Here is an 18393-nt window from a genome sequence, read left to right on the forward strand (position 1 = left end):
TATGGAGGAACTCGAGCGTGTTACATTCCACTCACACCAGTTGCCATGGGCGGGCTATTGGGGTCCGTGGTTGTTCTTTTTTTATTTATTATTATATTTTTCATTCATTCTGTTTCGCACTCTTATGTCCGAGTGTCAGTAAACGCAACACAGGTCTCCCGGTGGAGGAGGTACTTTACGTTCATCTTAGCTCACCGCTCATGAATTGTACTTGTTTTTGGCATCGGCTACGGCAAACAGTAGGCGTTTGTTCAAGACAAATAAAAAGGTTGACATTCCCAAACAACGTTTGCTGGCGGCAGTTGTGAATACGGAGCTCAGAGGACGCTGGCACACAAGACCAGCGTACGGCAAGTGAGGAGTGATAAACTACAAACTACATTAGTCTTTGCAATTAAAGAGCCACTTGAAAAAAGGAACCACATATCTCTTGGACATCTAAAATGAGGTACGATTTTTGCTTTCATTTTTTCCCCCATTTAATTCTGCTGCAGATACCGTTCAAACAGGTAGCCCGTTCGAAGCGCAACGGCCATATTGGATGTGGAAATTGTATTCACCATTAATTAGTACGATTGCGCTAGAATTGGATAATATAATCAAAGGTAATGGTTCCTTATTAATCCAATCACTTGTGGCTTGATGATACATCTCCAAGGAGAAACGGAACGAGGCACCTTTACAAATAGCTTCACTTTGCCTCATCCAATATGGCTGCGGCTATGACAGCGTTGCCGTCTACTCTGTGTGTATGTACAATGTATGTAAATGCTGTCTATGATAATACTGACACCGGGTGCAGCATGGCTAGGTGTAGGTGGCCAAAACATGCCTAATTTAAATTAAACCACACTGATAAACTATCCACCAGAGGGTACTGGAAATGCAAAAATGGAAATCAATCTGGCCTTTTTTTTAGCAGATGAGTTTTTTTAAATATTGTGACAAGACGACAACGATATTGTTGTAGTTTTAATATTGCAATATCGCCATTATCGTTAGATACCTACTCACTATATCCAAAGTGAAAACTGACATTTTGCAATTATCATTGCAAAAATCTCTTAAAGTCAACTTTCCAACCACATCTTTATTGCTTTATTATTTAAAAAAAAAAAAAAAGAATATCTACTCTCCAAATACGTTTGAACTTAACCGTGTTGTTTATTTTCCACAAACTACAGCTGGTGTGTAAATTTCAACACCATCAACTTGGATCTCCTTTCTCGCTTTGGCACGAAAACATCCCGATGGAAGGCTCGTATCAGCGATCCGCCAGTGTTTTCCTGCCATCACAAATATGTGCTGTGGGCTGCCAAGCACTGATGCGATCCAACTCTCTGCACTGCAAGGAGCCACGTAATGGTGTGTTCAAGTTAGAGCTCATTTTCTGTTTTTGCACGCATCGTAGGAAAAGTATCACAGTCAGTTAGAAGTCATTCTTCAGCAGGGGTAGCAGCAGGGAATGGCTGGAATGCGTCTGGTAACTATATTTGATGGGAGATGCAGGGGGCATATGTGCCCCATTCACAGTGAGGCAGAAAACAAAGCATGCCAGGTAGGGATAGTGAGCAGCAGGAGACAAAGAGCTGCAACAAAAGATAACACACCCAGTGCATGTAACATTCAAAGGCCTCCTTGAATTTCAAATATTTCAGTATCTTGCTTGTAACTGAACTGTCACAACATTTTTATAATATAGCTTTGACCTTACCAAGAATGAAGTTTTACCTCATCTGCATAAGTAATTCAAGTTGTCGTGTATGCTATTCAATAAAAATCAGGCTGGCTGAGGTGAAAAAGTCAGCGGAAGCGCTGCATGATAACGATATGCTGTCGAGGTAATCCTTTTAATAAATTGCACTCTAAATCAACAGCAGCATAAATGATGCCAAGATTAATGGCGAAGGGGAAATTTAAACACCTTACAGGGGAGTGAAATCGGTTATCTCCATGCTTGACTTAAAGTAGCTTGCAATTTCCTACTGGCCCGGCAAATAAGATCTTAGAAAAGTGTTTATCTAGGATAACAATCTCTTGCTCCATTTCTTGCCTCTCTACTGAGGAATGCGTTAGAAGTTTCATGTTCAACATCTGAGCACCTATCAATAAATTACAACACTCCACTTTACATCAGTGCCAATGTCGCACCAAGCAATTATTCAACATGTTTCACTTCAGCTTTTTGACATCATGACAACAACATTATCTTCATTATGATATCTCAACATTTCTGCATGAAGACGGTCTCCCTTAAAAAAGCAAGGTAGCAAGGATGTAAATGGACTGAACTTATATAATTAGGTTTCAGTGTCTTGCTCAAGGACTCTTCGACATGGACTTTTTTTTTTTTTTTTTTTTAAATGCTATTCTCTCAAAAATTCCTACTCATGCTCCAATACCACACAAAATCAACAGGAAGTGACCTGGCAGTGTCCCTTGATCAACAGGAAGCAAATAATTTTCAACCTGCCAAAAAAATTCCATTTACAAAAAATTACACATATTCAACACTAACATTCTGACAAAAAAAAATAAAAAATCCATATTCATTCCCAATCAAAAAAAAAAAAGCTAATTAAAAAAAACATTTTATTTGGTCTAATTTCTACATTCATTTTGTGACCAATATAAACTGTTCATCTTATCCATAATATATTTTTTCCAAAATAAAAGACAAACATTAAGGTTTTTTTTTTCTCTGTGATTTTTTATTTTATTTTAATTAATTGAAACTTAAAACTGTTCATCTCATCCCTAATTAAAAATTCATACACATTCACCTCCATTTTCCACATATATTGATTTGATCAACTCAAAGTTTTTTTGTTCAGCATTTCAGGCTTTACATGCAATTTTTCCAGATATTGCATTCTCTCTATTGGAATATTGAATATTGGTAGGACTATATTCTCAAAAAAAAATAAAATAAAATAAAATAAAAATAAACCATAAAAATGAAATAAATGTATTAGAAAATTACATTTTGTCATTAAAAATCGGATTAATAATAATATGCCTTAACAAAAAACAAACATTTTTTATTTTTATTTTGTAATTTTAGATTTTTGTGACTTGCAGAGTCACATCAGAGCTTTTAATTAGCCCCAAAGCTAATGCTAATTCATTTAAGATGTATGTTTTATAGCTGGTCCGTCCGCAATATAGTTATGCACTTTTTTATAATGATACAACATAATAATTAACCCTCAAGAACCAGGTCACAGATGCTGAGTGTTGTCAAATTCCAGTTTGAGAAGCCCTGCTTTAGAAAAGTAATACCTGCAGTTATAGTCAGAATTAGAATAGAATGTAATTATTGTGGAGCCTCTCATTCCAGGTCTTTTGATTCATTTTAAAATAACTCAAAACATTAAATCTCTCCTGCATAACCGAGAAATGCTACCAGTGAGCTGCAGTACAAAAAGAAAGAAATGAATGTAAACCTATATCACATGATATCGTAGCAAACTTGAGATCATTTGCTATAACTGTGTGACATCAGAGCACTTGGTAAGTCAAGTAACATGTTCTTGCCTCTGATCTTCAGGCAGAAGTGTTTGGACTGAGAAAAATAGGCGCTCACCCATAGCTTTCCCTTCCCACCAGGGGAGGACTTTTACCAAGCTTTGGAGTTGTGTATCAGAGGAAAAGTAACCACCTGCATCAGCACTCTCTGTCACTATCTCGTTCCTTCTGGCAAGCATACCTCTGGCAGGTTTGAAAGTAATCCCGCCATACAATTGTTGTAATATCTGCTAGGGGGATGGGGTAACTGTCTGGAAAGTAATGACAATATCTGAACATCTGCCATCCTCCGTGTGTGACAGAATCAGGTTGAGGAGACAGAGGGAATAAAACATTGTGCCATTTCAGCAGGGTGACTTTCATAACAGAATCATCTGCACAGACGTGATGCTTCAACCCACAAGCTATTATTGCAGCCTATATAAGGCTAATGAGGATGTAGAATTATTTCCCCCCAAAAGAAAGAAGCACATGCAGTGTAATTGATTATTTTTGTGTCAGAATGATATATGAAGCCAATGCCAGAGATTAATCAACACAAGTTGAGAAGTGAGAACTTCTCAGACATTTTGTTGCACTATTCTTCGTGAATATGTCATCAGTCACCCCTCCTCTCCCTCCGTGGCCCTGTAAAACCCACCAAAGTGTTTATGGGAGATAAGAGGCGAAGGAGGTCGCAGGTCCAATAACTCCTTTTATCACCCCACGTTCTTGCGGCAAGAGCCATTTCATGGGTGAATTTGCTGAAGAAGAATTCTTAATTAGAGAAGTTTGTGAACCAAGCATCAGGGGTCTAATAGGGAAATAAAATAGATCGCCAATAGGAGATTACTTGTTGGCCAGGTCGCAAGGTGTAGAGAATGTCATTAGGCCGAGACATTTTGGGTTAAAATCCTTTGAAATTAGTTCACTAATAGTTTAATTGTAGGTATACTCAATTTTAGAAACAAATAATGGATATGTGGTTTGGAAAATAGATGGATGGTTTTAACCAATTAAATTGTTTCATAAATAGACTCCGTAACCTGGTTGGCCTCTGTGGTACTGTTTTTCATTGGTTTAGATCGTACCACACAGATCGAAGTTTCTTTGTAGGTATGGATACATGTTGCTCCAGAACACATGAAATTAAGTGTGGAGTACCCCAAGGGTCACTATTAAACCCCCACACCTTTTTTTTTTTTTTTTTTTTTAAATCTAGCTAGCCCTTATCTGCTCCCTCTTGGGTCAGTTATCAGGAGGCATGACATCAGCTTTGACAGTAATGCAGATGACACACACCTGTACATCGCCGTGTCTCCTGATGACACAGAAATAATTGATACTGCAGTTAAATCTATTTAGATATTAAGTCATGGATGGATGGCAGTGAACTTCCTACAGCCTAACAAGGACGAATCAAAGGTTTTAGTGATTGGTCGTGAAGGTAAGAGAGAAAAACTTTTACGAAAACTACAAGACTTGAAAAATCACATTGTGTAAAGAACTTGGGCGGGCGTTATGTTTTTTTACTCTGAGCTTGGAATTACACACATCAGAAGCATGACCAAAATAGGTTTTTACCATCATAAAAATGGTAAAAAGATGGTGGATTCATCGCACTTCAAAAAATTACTCCACTGACTGTTTTTCTGAGTCCTGAGAACCCCCCTGCAATAAAAATAAAAAATAAAAACCTGCACCTTTCAGAGTGGACTTTTATTGTGCACAGTCTAAGACATACCTGTGCACTAATCACGGTGTCTAATCTTGGTACGGCACACCTGTGAGGTGGGACGGATTATCTCGGCAAAGGAGAAGTGCTCACTATCACAGATTTAGACTGGTTTGTGAACAATATTTGAGAGAAATTGTGATATTGTGTATGTGGAAAAAGCTAATCTCATAAACAATGGGAGCAAAAACAAAAGTGTTGCATTCATATTTTTATTGAGTATATCGCTTTCATCATATCAACACTCATGGGACCGGTACCATCCTGCGAGAGGGCATCAGGACCACAGAGACTATTGATATTTTATAAACTATACAGTAATGTGTTTGTCTATACTTAACTTTCATTTTATTACTGTTCTAAACTTAAATATATGGACAAAAAAGATCTGCTAGTAGCTAATTAGTGATGGGATGGAAGTAGCTCAGCATGAATTGAACAAGGTTGTTATCTGACTAAACCTGATGTGGGAATGATTATAATCGCATGAACTCCATCTTATGCATATTAAGTGAGAAAATGAGGAATTTAATTACATTTTTTTTTCCAGAGGGGAGGAGAGGAAGGTCTTGTCCTTGATTGTATATTTAAAAAAAAACTATGAAGAATCTATATATGAAGTATAATACACCTTTTGACAGGCCTCTTAATTAAATCATGATTATAATAATAATGTTATTGTGATTTTTATTCTTCACACTTCTTTGCCGCGTAACAACTCCTACATAAAACTTCCAATTTACATTGTTCAAATTTCAACTAGCTTCAAAAATTCATGCCTCCCGGAGTATATATTGTCTGATTCCACATTACTTACAGTATTTGTACAATTTCACATTTAATATCAACTTTTCCCCATTCATTTTCAATGGGAGTCATTGAACTTTTTCTAAGTATCACTTTCCACGCCCACTTCTATACATATAACTTATCATTACCAGGTGTCTGATACTGCTCGGTGGCACAGTTGGTATTGTCCAGTAACCAGGAGATTAGAATTTCATAATTTATCTCTCAATTTACTTCATCATGCATTCAAATCTTAGCATTCAGCTTTTAGCATTCCCACGCAATTTTTCCAGAAATTGCACTTAGTCTAGTTTTATATTGTATTGTATATTGTAACAAACATGAATTACCAACTAAAGATTAGTAAAAAAAATAAAAAATAAAAATTGTCACATTGTCTTGAGTACACACCAAAAAAGTAAATTAGTGACTATAGAAGAACCATATAGAAAATAGAGCAACAATGGAACAGCATTCAAGAAGTCCTCTCCTCTTTTTTCCCCTGCACTGCAACGCTTCAATTAACCAACATTCACTTAGACGGCGCTTGTTTTTGGCTTTGGCTGATTTGATCTCAATCCACTCCCCGAACACTCATCAGGCTCCATCGCTTTTCGACAGACGAGCTTCAAATTGACGATTAACCTTTGTAATCCTGCATGTACATTGAAAATGGCTGTCGCCAGCCACACAATGGAGAAGATTTATTTTAACGTTTTTACGAAAACTGAAGCTCAGAAAGCAAATGGGACAATGTTTTCCATCAGGTGGTATAATGAAGATGTCGCCCCAGGCTACAAAATGAATCCAAACAGGTGAATTAATTTCTTTCTTTTTTTTCTTTTCTTTTTTTTTACGTGTAACATACTTCAGTGGCAAAATGATGGCAGTAATTGCTGTCCACATTCTGAGAAGAGGCATAAATTACTTGTGGAAATGAGTGCTTGTCATTGTTTAGATGACTTTATTAAAGAGTAATCAGACTTTTAATGAGTCATTTCTCCTTATTTAACTACAACTGGGGAGATAATTGTGTCATTTACTGGCCAATGACTTTGCAATGACTCTTACCCTTTGTGGGGTGTTTGCATTGAATCAGGCTAGCGTAACTGCTATACTAGCAAGTAAAAACTAAAATATTGTAAGGCATGATCACTGATCTCACATACTTACATGCATTGAATAAAATGTAACCATTTGTTCATTTTCTATACAGCTTGTAGGTTCATGGGTGAACAACCGAGTTATTCTCGCTCAGAAATAGTCGAGAAGTTGTACACGTTAGTGAAAGCAAAAGCCGTAACTAATCCTTTCGTTGCTCCAGACCTTTGAAGTAAATCACACCTTAGACCTTGTAATCATATTGGGGCTTATTAAGCACCAAAGATGATCATGCAAAGACGAGACTACTTTGAAAATTCACTTGAAAGGTGAAACTACATTACTGTAAACGGTAAATGTACGTGGCGAGCTGCTTGCTTGTTAAAGCACTGCGATTAAAGTCACAAAATCCAATAGGCTGGCATGGCAATGATGATTTTGATTTATTTTATGGTAAATTTCTGTTTTGTTGCGTTCATGAATACAATAGAATACAGTATGGAACTGCCACGTTTACACAAGCAGCAACAAACAATGTAGCATTTGTGATAAGCGTAATCAAACGGTTAACAGGATTAATACAATTAATTGATAAGAATTACCAGAGCTCATAATTAACAACTGACAACAAACACAAACATGTTGAACGGCTGCTTCACACTTACTGCGGATTTATAGAAACACCAAACATGATTAAAAAATTAGCGTGAGAATGCCAAAATGTTTGAAAATGAATTGAAGAAGACGGAATGGATACAACAATGGCTTCTCTAGTCATTTTTCAGCATTTTTCATCTGTTTTTTAAAATGGTATTCATAAAGTTTTGCTGGAAAAAAAAAATTCTACATGGTATGAAAGAAACCAAAAACTATAGGAATGTTCAATACCAATGCCGATACAAGCATGGTATCTTGAAATAAGGCTGTGTATGAGCGCGATACGATACCATGTATCGGTACTCGCCCAGCCATAATAATAATAATAATAATAATAATAATAATAATAATAATAATAATAATAATAATAATACAATAAAGGGATTGAGTCATTTTCAGCAGCAGAATGAATGTGGTAACTTCATTATTTTCCATGTACAATTAATACCTTAAAATACAATTTTTTCCACTTGCTGTCAACTGAAGATGGCATCACCTGTGCTGAGGAAGTGGGTAACGACCAATCGTGGCTCAGTTTGCTGACCAAACCCAGTAAACTGGTGAAACATGAGTGGTCGTTACCTACTTCCTCACCACAGGTGATGCCATCTTCAGTTGACAGCAAGTGGAAAATTTAGTTTGTAAAGTTATTAATTGTACAAGAAAATAAAATTCATTCTGGACAAAATATTAAACTTTTTTTTTTTTTCTGCTGAAAATGGCTCAATGACTCAAGTATCCCTTTAATTGGGGTTGTTCAAAACCACATTTTTCAGACCAATACCAGTATGAGTATTCAACTCTTGAGTAGTCACCGATACCAAGTACCAACACCACTAGTACTTTTTGATACATAACATTTCCCTTAAAAAAAACGATGACAGATATGTAAAATACACCAACTCAGCACTGAACTAAAGCATGCTTATATAAGATAGTATTTTTCCATCCACCGATGCCATCACACCACAATTATTGTATAAATACTGTACAAGGTGTACGTACATGTTTTGTTTTGTATTTTTTTTACATAAATAGAAATTACTATTATAGTAATTATTGAAGCTTGTGAACGGATTAATTGCATTTACATTATTTCCTATGGGGAAAAAAAATTCAGAAGTTGAACAATTTGGACTTTGAACACTTTGCAAGAACAAATTGTAAAATAATAATAATAATAATAATAATAATAATAATAATAATAATAATAATAACAAGTTATATTTATATTTTGCGGCAACATTCGAGTGTTTGTGAAATGTAAAAGTACAGTCCTAATTGTGTAACATTACCAGATAGAAAAGTCACAATCATAAGCTTCGTAGGTTTTAATAGAAAATGTCATACAATTTACAAAGTATGACAAGCATTTTACTTGAGTTCTTACAGCAAGACAAGGCCTATATATGGGAGAAAATGGAAAAGTTTGAAAAAAAATCCATTTAAAGTTTCGGATGAGCGGCAATCAGCTTTGAGGTGAGGGCCGGGAGAGGCGCGTCTCTCAAAACAAGACGAAGAGTCTCCTTCAGTACAACGGACGGCTCCCAGCGCAACCTCTGAAGACGGCGGTTCAAGTCTTCCTCGATAAACATGAGCGTGAGACATCATTAACGCAGCTGAGCGATCTCGCTCCGCGGGCTCGTCCATACGTCTCCTTCATCCGAGTGCGTTTGATGGAAAGTTTGCTGGCTGCTTACTGGCTGCTTGCAGTACGTTTACATGGAGAAGGCCCCGCTCCTTTTAACCCTCATATGATAAAGGTGACCAGGCAAATGGAGACTACATTTCACAACTTTAGTCTGCGCATTGCTATCATCGTCCGTTTTCATGAGACTGCGCACGCCCACATGGTACCAGTATTTACAGCTTGGCCTTTCAGGGGCTTCTGAATCAAAACAAATCTAGACGGGGTCGTGATCTCCCCCACCAACTATACTGCTGTGTAAAAATGTGCCGCTGCACATCGCTGTTTTTCATTCAAATATTGGTAACAATTTATAATAACTATCTGTTATAACTGGTTAATAGATCATTAGTAAACTTAGTGTTATTTACTAAGTTAATGAGGAATAGTTACAACTTAGGACTAATTTTCCAAACATATATAAACAAGTCACTAGTAATTTACTAATAGGTTGTTTATGATCTATAACTCATTTAGTAGGTATAGTTATAAATGATCTATAACCCATTACCCAGCAGCTTATCAATGATATATATATATATATATATATATATATATATATATATATATATATATATATATATATATATATATATATATATATATATATATATATATATATATATATATATAGCTATCTGCAAGCATCATCGTAAACTGTTAACAAACATGTCATTAGTGATTCATTAATTAACAGCTTATTAATGATCTATTAACCAGTTAGAACAGATAGTTATTATAATGTGTTATACCCAAATATGTTTTAGCATGTTTAGCTTTGGTAGAGGTCTGTGCTCTTCCAAGCGCTATTCTACTTTTGGAATAGTCCTAACACCAAGCTGTTAAAAGCGAGTCTGCCTCTGCCCTCAAGGCAGAGTTGAGACTCTGAGGCTTTTGTTGATGAAGATGCACCACCCAAGCGTCTGTGACAGCTCCATTGCTGCTTTTGATGCGGCAGTTGGTGCACGTGGTGGATGTGCGTCTGTAACTGATGTGCAGCATATGGACAAAGGTCTTAGCGCCACGGATTCCTGCCTGCTGCACTCTCATGAATTATGGAATTCAGCACAAATATGCAAATCTGGGCATTAGCCTAGTTATACCGCCGTACTGTAACTTACAGTGACTTATTTATTATGTATGAAGCGAGTATTGGAGTGAGAGGTCCTGGCAGTCGGCTTCTCTCAGATGCGCAGTTTCACATCTTGATGGAGCATAAATAGTAGGCGAGGTGGCTCCAAATCGCAAGCTTCTTTTCACTCCGAGGAACAATTAGAGTCTGCCTCCGCACTCAATTGCCAAGCTACTTAAAATAACAATGGCTTGCACTGGATTTGGAAGCCTGCAAGATACACAGGGAATAAGTGTGCAGTTGTTGCTAATCCTCTAATTTCCCCCCACAAGGCTGATGTTAAATGCGATCAGTGATGAGTCGGGGGAGGCGGGATGGAGAATGGAGAACATGATAAAACACACCACAGTCGCTCTGCTACGTGACAAAATGCACAATCTTTTTTTTTTTTTACTTGAGGAGTGTTGTAAATATCATCATGGTTGTCAACATGCTAATTCAAAAAGTCAGCTCGCTGTTGCTCAGTGCTGAAATCGTGCACACAAGCTGCAGGCTCAAAGCCGAATGAAATAAATCCTGCAGCTTTGAGACAAACGGAGCTATAATTAGCTCTGGTCAGAGTCAATCATCAAGCTCATGACAGCGGATGACTTGTGTTTAACAAGCAGACAGGGGAGTGTGGATAACACGTGCTTGGGAGGTGGGTCACCAAAATAAATTGTTGTTATGGCTCTAATTCAAGAATCCTGCAGTCATACTAAGTATGCTGCACGAACTTTTTTTTCCTTTGAGGGCTGTATTCAGAAAAATCAAGCAGTTATGTATTATAGTTATTTTTAGGGACGTGCAATACTACTTCTTTTCAGACCGGTACCAGTATGAGTTCTCAGCTCTTATTCACTCGCAGCCATTTTCATTGAAGCAACCTCCTTCGCTCACAGCTGTTTTACTGGATTGTGACAGATTTTGCGAGGTCCACAGAATATTGTGGACTATATTGAAATAGTCCACAATATGACTATATGACTATATGAATATTGTGTACTATTGCTATAAAACGATGGAACCTACCAAAAGAAAGATTAGAGTCTCTTCTTTCATCAGGAAAAAAAAAAGTATATTTGTATCAATTTCTGTTTTGCAGCAATTAGCATGAGAGTATAGCTAAGTGTCATCATTATTCACAAATCTGTTTTTAAAACACTTTGGAAAACAGTCTTTTGCAACATGGCCCTGGTTGATATCGTATACTCTGTTCCCAGCTGCAGGCCGTTTTTGTAATTACTACCATTGCTTCTCCCGTTCTCTGCAGTTGAGAGGTTGCATCAAAGCCTTCGGTGTGCTAGCATAAAAACAAAAACAAAAACAAAAAAAACAAAAAACAAAAAAAACGTATAAATACGTCTTTGGGACACTTTTTGGGAGCAAATGAGCTAATTGTGATTAATCAAATTCTAAGTTACTTACATTAAATTCTGAGTTTAGTCATCACCAGTACTGATACCAAGTGCCGATACCACTAGTACATTTGATACGTAAAATTTCCCCCCCAAAAAAACAATGACAGCTAATTAAAAACAAAACTACAAGTCCTAATATAGTGTTTTTTTTCTTGTCTAGTAAAACAAAACCAGCTCAGTGGACTAGTGGTAGAGTGTCCACCCTGTTACTGGGAGATTGTGGGTTCAATCCCTGCCTCGGTCATACTGAAAGACTTTAAAAATGGAACCTATTTGCCTTCCTGCTTGACACTCAACGTTATGGGTTGGAAGTGGAGCATTAGATCACCAAATGTTCCCTGAGTACCTGCTGCTGCTGCTCACTGACAGTCAGTGGTTCTTTACCAAATGCGGGATGTCCAAGCAAATATGTTAATTCAGTTCAAACTAAATTAATTAATTTGGTTCACTACCTAAAATGTTAAGATAATATTTTGGATCCAGGCAAAAAATTAAGGTTGGTTCAAGTCAAGAATTATTGTTTACATCAACATGAAATAATCAGGAATAATCAGGTCATATGAAGTCACTTGATGTAGTTTCTGTGAAGTCAAATATTTTAGATGTGATATCTGGACATCGTTTTTTTTTTTTTTTTTTAGTTTAAGTGGCGTAAAACGTTTTACAGTGTACTAGTGGTAATTAGTATCAGTGACTTGTGTACTGGTATCAGCGAAAACCAAAAATAAGTGATATCGAACATCCCTAATGGAAATCATATAAAAAGTCTACTACTCAAATGACCGTATGTAGGACTATTTTCCAGCCAACGCTGGCATCATCATTGTTTCAGTGTAATTTCTGTCACCAGTATGTGCAATCCCCCCGCGGCAATGTACTTGAAAACAAAGCCATGTCCTGCTGCAACAGACTCCAAATTTATGAGTTGCAATAAAAACGATGTTATTTCAAGTAAACAGCACAGTGAAATTTACTGTTTAATTTTGAACCAGTTATTGTTCAGAGGATATAAAAATGTACACTTTACTACGTTATTTCCTGTTCAGTATTTTGAATGAAAAAGAATTGATCACCTTTTAGTTGCCTCAAAAAAACAAAAAAACAAAATGCTCACGCAGCAGCTGGAATATACAGATGTTAGAATAATCTTTTTAACTTCTTATGTTTACAGGTTTTCCCCAGGCTGAAGTCTTCCTTCTACTGAGTGAGTACCCCACTAGTTCCCACTCCCTTCAGTTCCTCTTCTTTGTTCTTGTACTCTTTATTTACTATTCTATTTTAACGCTCGTGGCACATGCTCACTCCGTCTTCTTTGACCCACATTATTCACAGCAACTAGCTCATATTGTTAGAGTTTCTCTCGTTGGCCCACTTGTGGTGATGGCAAATGATCAGACTGTGAAGACTCACAGCAACATAAGTATTTAGAACTATTATTGCTTACTATATACAAAAACAGAAAGTTAATTGGCATAATAGACTGTAAAAAAATATCTGAAGACATTTAATATAAAATTATTAGTCGACAGTGATCTAGCCAAAAGAGGGGGGCAAATGGCGCTTGGGTCCAGACTGCTCTCAAGGCATACAAAAGTTATCATCTCAATGCAGTATTGATCAATAACCCACATTCAAAACTGACATCCATTCAAACAGGTCCCATTGATTTCTACATTGTTGCTTCTACTCAACATGACGTCAAAGCCTTGAAATTGAATCATTCAAACTGTTGAGCAAAATGGCCCTTTGTTGTTCTCTCATGATAATTCTTTTTTTTTTTTCTCTCCTTGATGAATAAACCAACACGCCCCAGACACACGCATGCAGAGAAAAAGAAAAAAAAACTCACAAATTAATTAGCATTTTAAACAAATATCTCTGTATGCCTCAGCTAATAGTGTTCATTCCTTAATTGAACAAACAAAGCTTCATCAAATATTAATTCCACTCCCTTGTAATTTTCAATTGCTCTTGATTAGAAAAACATTGACGGGGATTCATTTTGTTTTTGTTTTATTCCTTCGCAGAGCCCATTCTTTGCTGAAGTGGAGCCAACTGGATCAAGTCCATCAAGTAAACAAGAAATAACTCAAGGGAAGCCGATTTTGCCCTCACCTCCGCCTGCTCTCTATATCTTTGCCACATAAAGCTCGCGTCACATTATGGAGTTTAATATCCTCTGACCCGACATCTTCATCCAGACATCCATCAAGACTGCTGCCGTTTTTACAAACAGGCTCGTTAACACTCAAGTCAGGTTATTGAATGCTAAATCTTGATCTGGCTTCAGGTGCGACTGTAGGCTCTAGCTGTATGAGCAACATAAATAGTGTGACATCATACCAGTTTGACAGTGTAAACAAAGCAATAGGGGACATCTAGTATTTCATGTTTTTCTTTCTTGGTATTCTGCTTCAAAGACATTTTTTTGGGGGGAAAGGTACCCTTGGGACTGCATTGTGTCTAGTTGCACCCTTAGGTTCTGTGCTACAGTAGGTGAGACCCCAGACAGGTGTTGATGGTACAGTTCATCTTGATAAACTTCACTAGTGGGGAATGAATTACACTTTTTGGAGGAGGGAAATCCTGCTTCCTCTCAAACACTTTCAATTCCAGGACAGTGAAAACAAACAAAGTATCCGTCCAATTTTAGATACCAATAAACAGATGCTCCATTCAAGAGAATCACTCAGCTATGAAAATAACCAGAGTGACCCCGCTTTCATCTTGACCTTCTGCCCTTACTCATCAGCCCGTGTCTGAATACTTGACGTTCCCACGAACACTGCATTTAAAGTTGTTGGTCAGTTTTACAACACTGAATAAATAGCTGCTGAACGGGAACAGTGGAACACCCCTGAGTAGTACAGTAGAAATTGATTAAAATGTTGACTCGGAAGGCAAATTTAAATACGCTTGACTTACTTTCGCACCTGAGCATAACTTAATTTAACTGTTTGTCTGCCAAGTTCGGGAATTCCCGAACCGTACAACCCTGCCGTATAGCACCATCGACGGGAATTCCCGAAAACTACGCTTTTAATTGGAATTTACAGAGTAAAGCCTTGGCCTGCTGTGGTCTCAATTTTAAACTGATCTTGTACTGTAATGACTAACTATGGCCATTAGATGGCAGTGACAACTTTCTTTTAAGTCATCTCAACCCACACCCAATGGGAAGAGCGGGAGGTTGACGTTAGTTTGAGGCAGTGACGATCTGGCTGGCGTCACGGGCTTCTGTTGATCCCAGACGACACGTGGCGAGTCAAAGACATTTTCTGCTCAGCCCAACTCATCATTGGAGGAGTGGAAACAATCCGAGCGTGAAGAATCTGATTAGGCAGCAAATCAGCATCCTCCGATCCAGCCAGAAATATGCTAAGGTAAGCGCTAACATGCTACGAGCTTGCTCGCTAACTAGCTTTCACTATTTCGTCAAGTGTTTGTGTAGAGCTGACAAACAGCATGTGTAAATGTGTTGATATACACGATAGCAAGTGTTGCCTAACTAATGTGAACGTACAATTCACAGATCATGCATTTTGCTACAAGCTTCGTCCCACTGCAGCTTATCGGGCAGAGAGGTAAAGGGAAAAAAATGGCTGGCAGTCAAAGATTAATAGAAGAATGTTAAAATACAGTTAGTAAAATGGTGGTTAAATTATTTCAACAGTTTGAGGGTAGTATCTGAGTAATGGCTATTATCTATCGTCATTATTTCTATTCACTTTCAAAAGTACTGGTCCTCATTAAGTTGCAGGTGAGCTGGATCAGGTCCCAGCTGGATTTGGGCGTAAGGCATGGCACACCATACTGATTGCCAGTCGACCACAGGGCACATATAGACAAACAACCAGCATGGTAGGAAACCAGAGTAGTCAGATTATCGGGTCGATATTTGGTATATTGCCGCATATGATAGCAACCAATTAAAAAATTGGTTATTCTGTGATGTTAAGTTGTCTGCACAGGCACCTCACACTGGTCATCTCCTGGCCAGTATTTGAAGTACACACTTTTTTTTTTTTTTTTATGTTGTAAATTAATAAGTGAAAATTGATATTTCGATTATATTGCCATTTTGTAAATCTTCATTTATTGTAGAAAACTTTCTGACACTATTTATTTATTAAGATTTTCATTAGTGCTTATCCTGCAAGCTCCCTGCACTTTTGGTTAGAATTTTGAAACCAAGATGTCTATTTTCTAAGATTGAAAACAAACAAACAAAAAAAAACTTAAGCATGTGTCAAATTTGAAAACCTGGTAAATAAGCACATCCTTGAAGGAATTTAAAGGAAGTCAAGAGTTTGTAGTAATGAATCAAAATGTTGACGTCAATATTTTCACTTTTACCGCCAAATGAATGCTGACTTCACCTATCGGCTATAATAATAAAAAAAAAAGAACATATCCCTCTATCACTAGACCAGAGTACTCAGAAAAAAAATGATGAAAGCATGGAGAGAACATGCAAACTCCACTTAGGAAGCCTCAAATCCAGACCCTCGGAACTTATGAGGCAGCTAATCACTTGGTCATTCTGGGTTAGGAGGTCATAGGTTTGACTGTCTGCTCCTTTTAGGTATATTAATTTGTTTTTTTTAAGATTTAAAGCAGTCTGTGTCCAATGATAAGTCACATTAACTCGTCTGCAGCCCACTTACTGCCAGATAATTAATAACATCTGTCCCACCTTCAGTAGCCTTTAGACGTGAGTCAATTCGCCTTCGACATTTCAAACATGAAAATGACAATCAAATGATGCCAAATTTAACATGGGATATAGGCGCTTTCAAAAAGCTCACAGTATTTCACTAGAATTTCATCAGAGAGGATCTGCTCGAGTCAGAAAATGGCTTTTCGCCTTTGACAAGTTCCTTATATTCCCGAGATACCTGCTCCCATAAGTTAACACCCACATGCTTATAATCAAATGTGAATTGCACAGCCTGTGGCAATTTGACTCTCGTGGCGTTAACAAGTGGCTGTTGCAATTTCAGAACTTGGGTCCAACACCAGTACGAGACTGGATGCTGCCGAAGGAGTAGTTAAGAGTGCATCAAGGTCACTTCACCTAGAACATCAAGTACTGTACAGCTTCGTGGCAATTACGATGAGATTTGTCATTCTTGAGTCACTCAAGATAACTGCTTGTGTTAAGTTTCTCTTGCATGATTGTCCCCGTGAATCACATCCAGCTAATTGATTGTTTATGACATTTTAATTAGTAATTTAAATCAATACGTGATCTCCTCGAGATTATTGCTTTGGCGTCAGGAATGATAAATGATGGATCGTTTTTGTAATTGAAGAAATGGCTTAATTGTTTCAAGGCGATTCAGAATTGTCTTTCTGCGCCAAGATAAGAAATCACTCACCTGTGAGTATTGTTAGGCATCAATTTAAACCCACGCGTGTCGTAATGCACCTGCGAGACCCCCTCCACGCAGTGTATATTTCACGAAGACAGACCGAAAGGTGTGGGAAAAGTGCTTACCTCGGTGAGGATGTCAGCGTGTCTCCTGCTTTCGGGAGCAACGGATGATGATGATGATGATGGTGATGAAGATCATGCATGCCAAAACATGGGAAACACTTTTGCCCACGGCCGCTCCACGTAAACGGTAAACAAATGAAAACGTCCGTTTCTCCTGTCCTTTCTCTCATTGGTAGACGAATGCGGTTGAGAAAAGGAGCCGAATGCTGTCACTGCTGCCGCTGACGAGCGTGTACACAGACACGCGTGGAAGGAGAGAGAGAGAGAGAGAGAGAGAGAGAGAGAGAGAGAGAGAGAGCTGACAGACTGGAGTGAGTCTGGGAGGAGCAGAATATACTTTTAGGTGATCAAGTCAAGGTGCTCTCCTCACTTATGGGCGGTGCCTCGACTATCAACCAGTCCAAGAGATCTATTATCCATCCATTTTCGACATTATTTGTTTTCATTAGGCTCCTGGGTAAATTATCAAATTTGAAACTGGCCAACAGCAAGATTAGCCTATATTTCAATTTCGACTTCAAAGAGACAGTTTGCAGAATGTTTTGATTTGTCAATGTTCATTCATTTTAAAAACACTCTATCTCAATAATTTGCAAAAAAAAAAAGTTTGATCACATCAATGTAATTTTTTTTATATAGATCTAGTAATGAAATTATATTACACAGGTCGCGCCACGCCTTAAAAGAGGCTGACATGTTTCACCGCCAACTTTCTGCTATAGGAACATGATAATTGGTGGGAGGCAAAGTATGGTCTCTCTGAAGCACCGTAATGCTTTGATTTAGCATGTTGCATTCTAATAGCTCACCACTAGATGGCACTAAATTCTACACACCGTCCCTTTAATTCAAACTGTTTGTTTTTTTCTTTGTCAAAAACACATT

General features: G+C 37.6%; 1 protein-coding gene across 2 annotated transcripts in view; it reads right to left on the reverse strand.

Moving 5' to 3' along the window:
* The window catches only part of hs3st1l1 (heparan sulfate (glucosamine) 3-O-sulfotransferase 1-like1), a 34203-nt gene extending 16406 nt beyond the window's left edge, over positions 1-17797 (reverse strand). Inside the window, exon 1 of one of the 2 annotated variants that reach the window (XM_077495391.1) lies at positions 17509-17797. The gene's annotated coding sequence lies outside the window, so the exon portion shown is untranslated. The remainder of the gene's footprint in view (positions 1-17508) is intronic. The other variant, XM_077495392.1, reaches the window with a different exon arrangement.
* Positions 17798-18393: the final 596 nt, after the last annotated feature.

The sequence above is a fragment of the Festucalex cinctus genome, chromosome 14, assembly GCF_051991245.1.
Source record: "Festucalex cinctus isolate MCC-2025b chromosome 14, RoL_Fcin_1.0, whole genome shotgun sequence".
In the NCBI taxonomy this organism is placed as follows: Eukaryota; Metazoa; Chordata; class Actinopteri; order Syngnathiformes; family Syngnathidae; genus Festucalex; species Festucalex cinctus.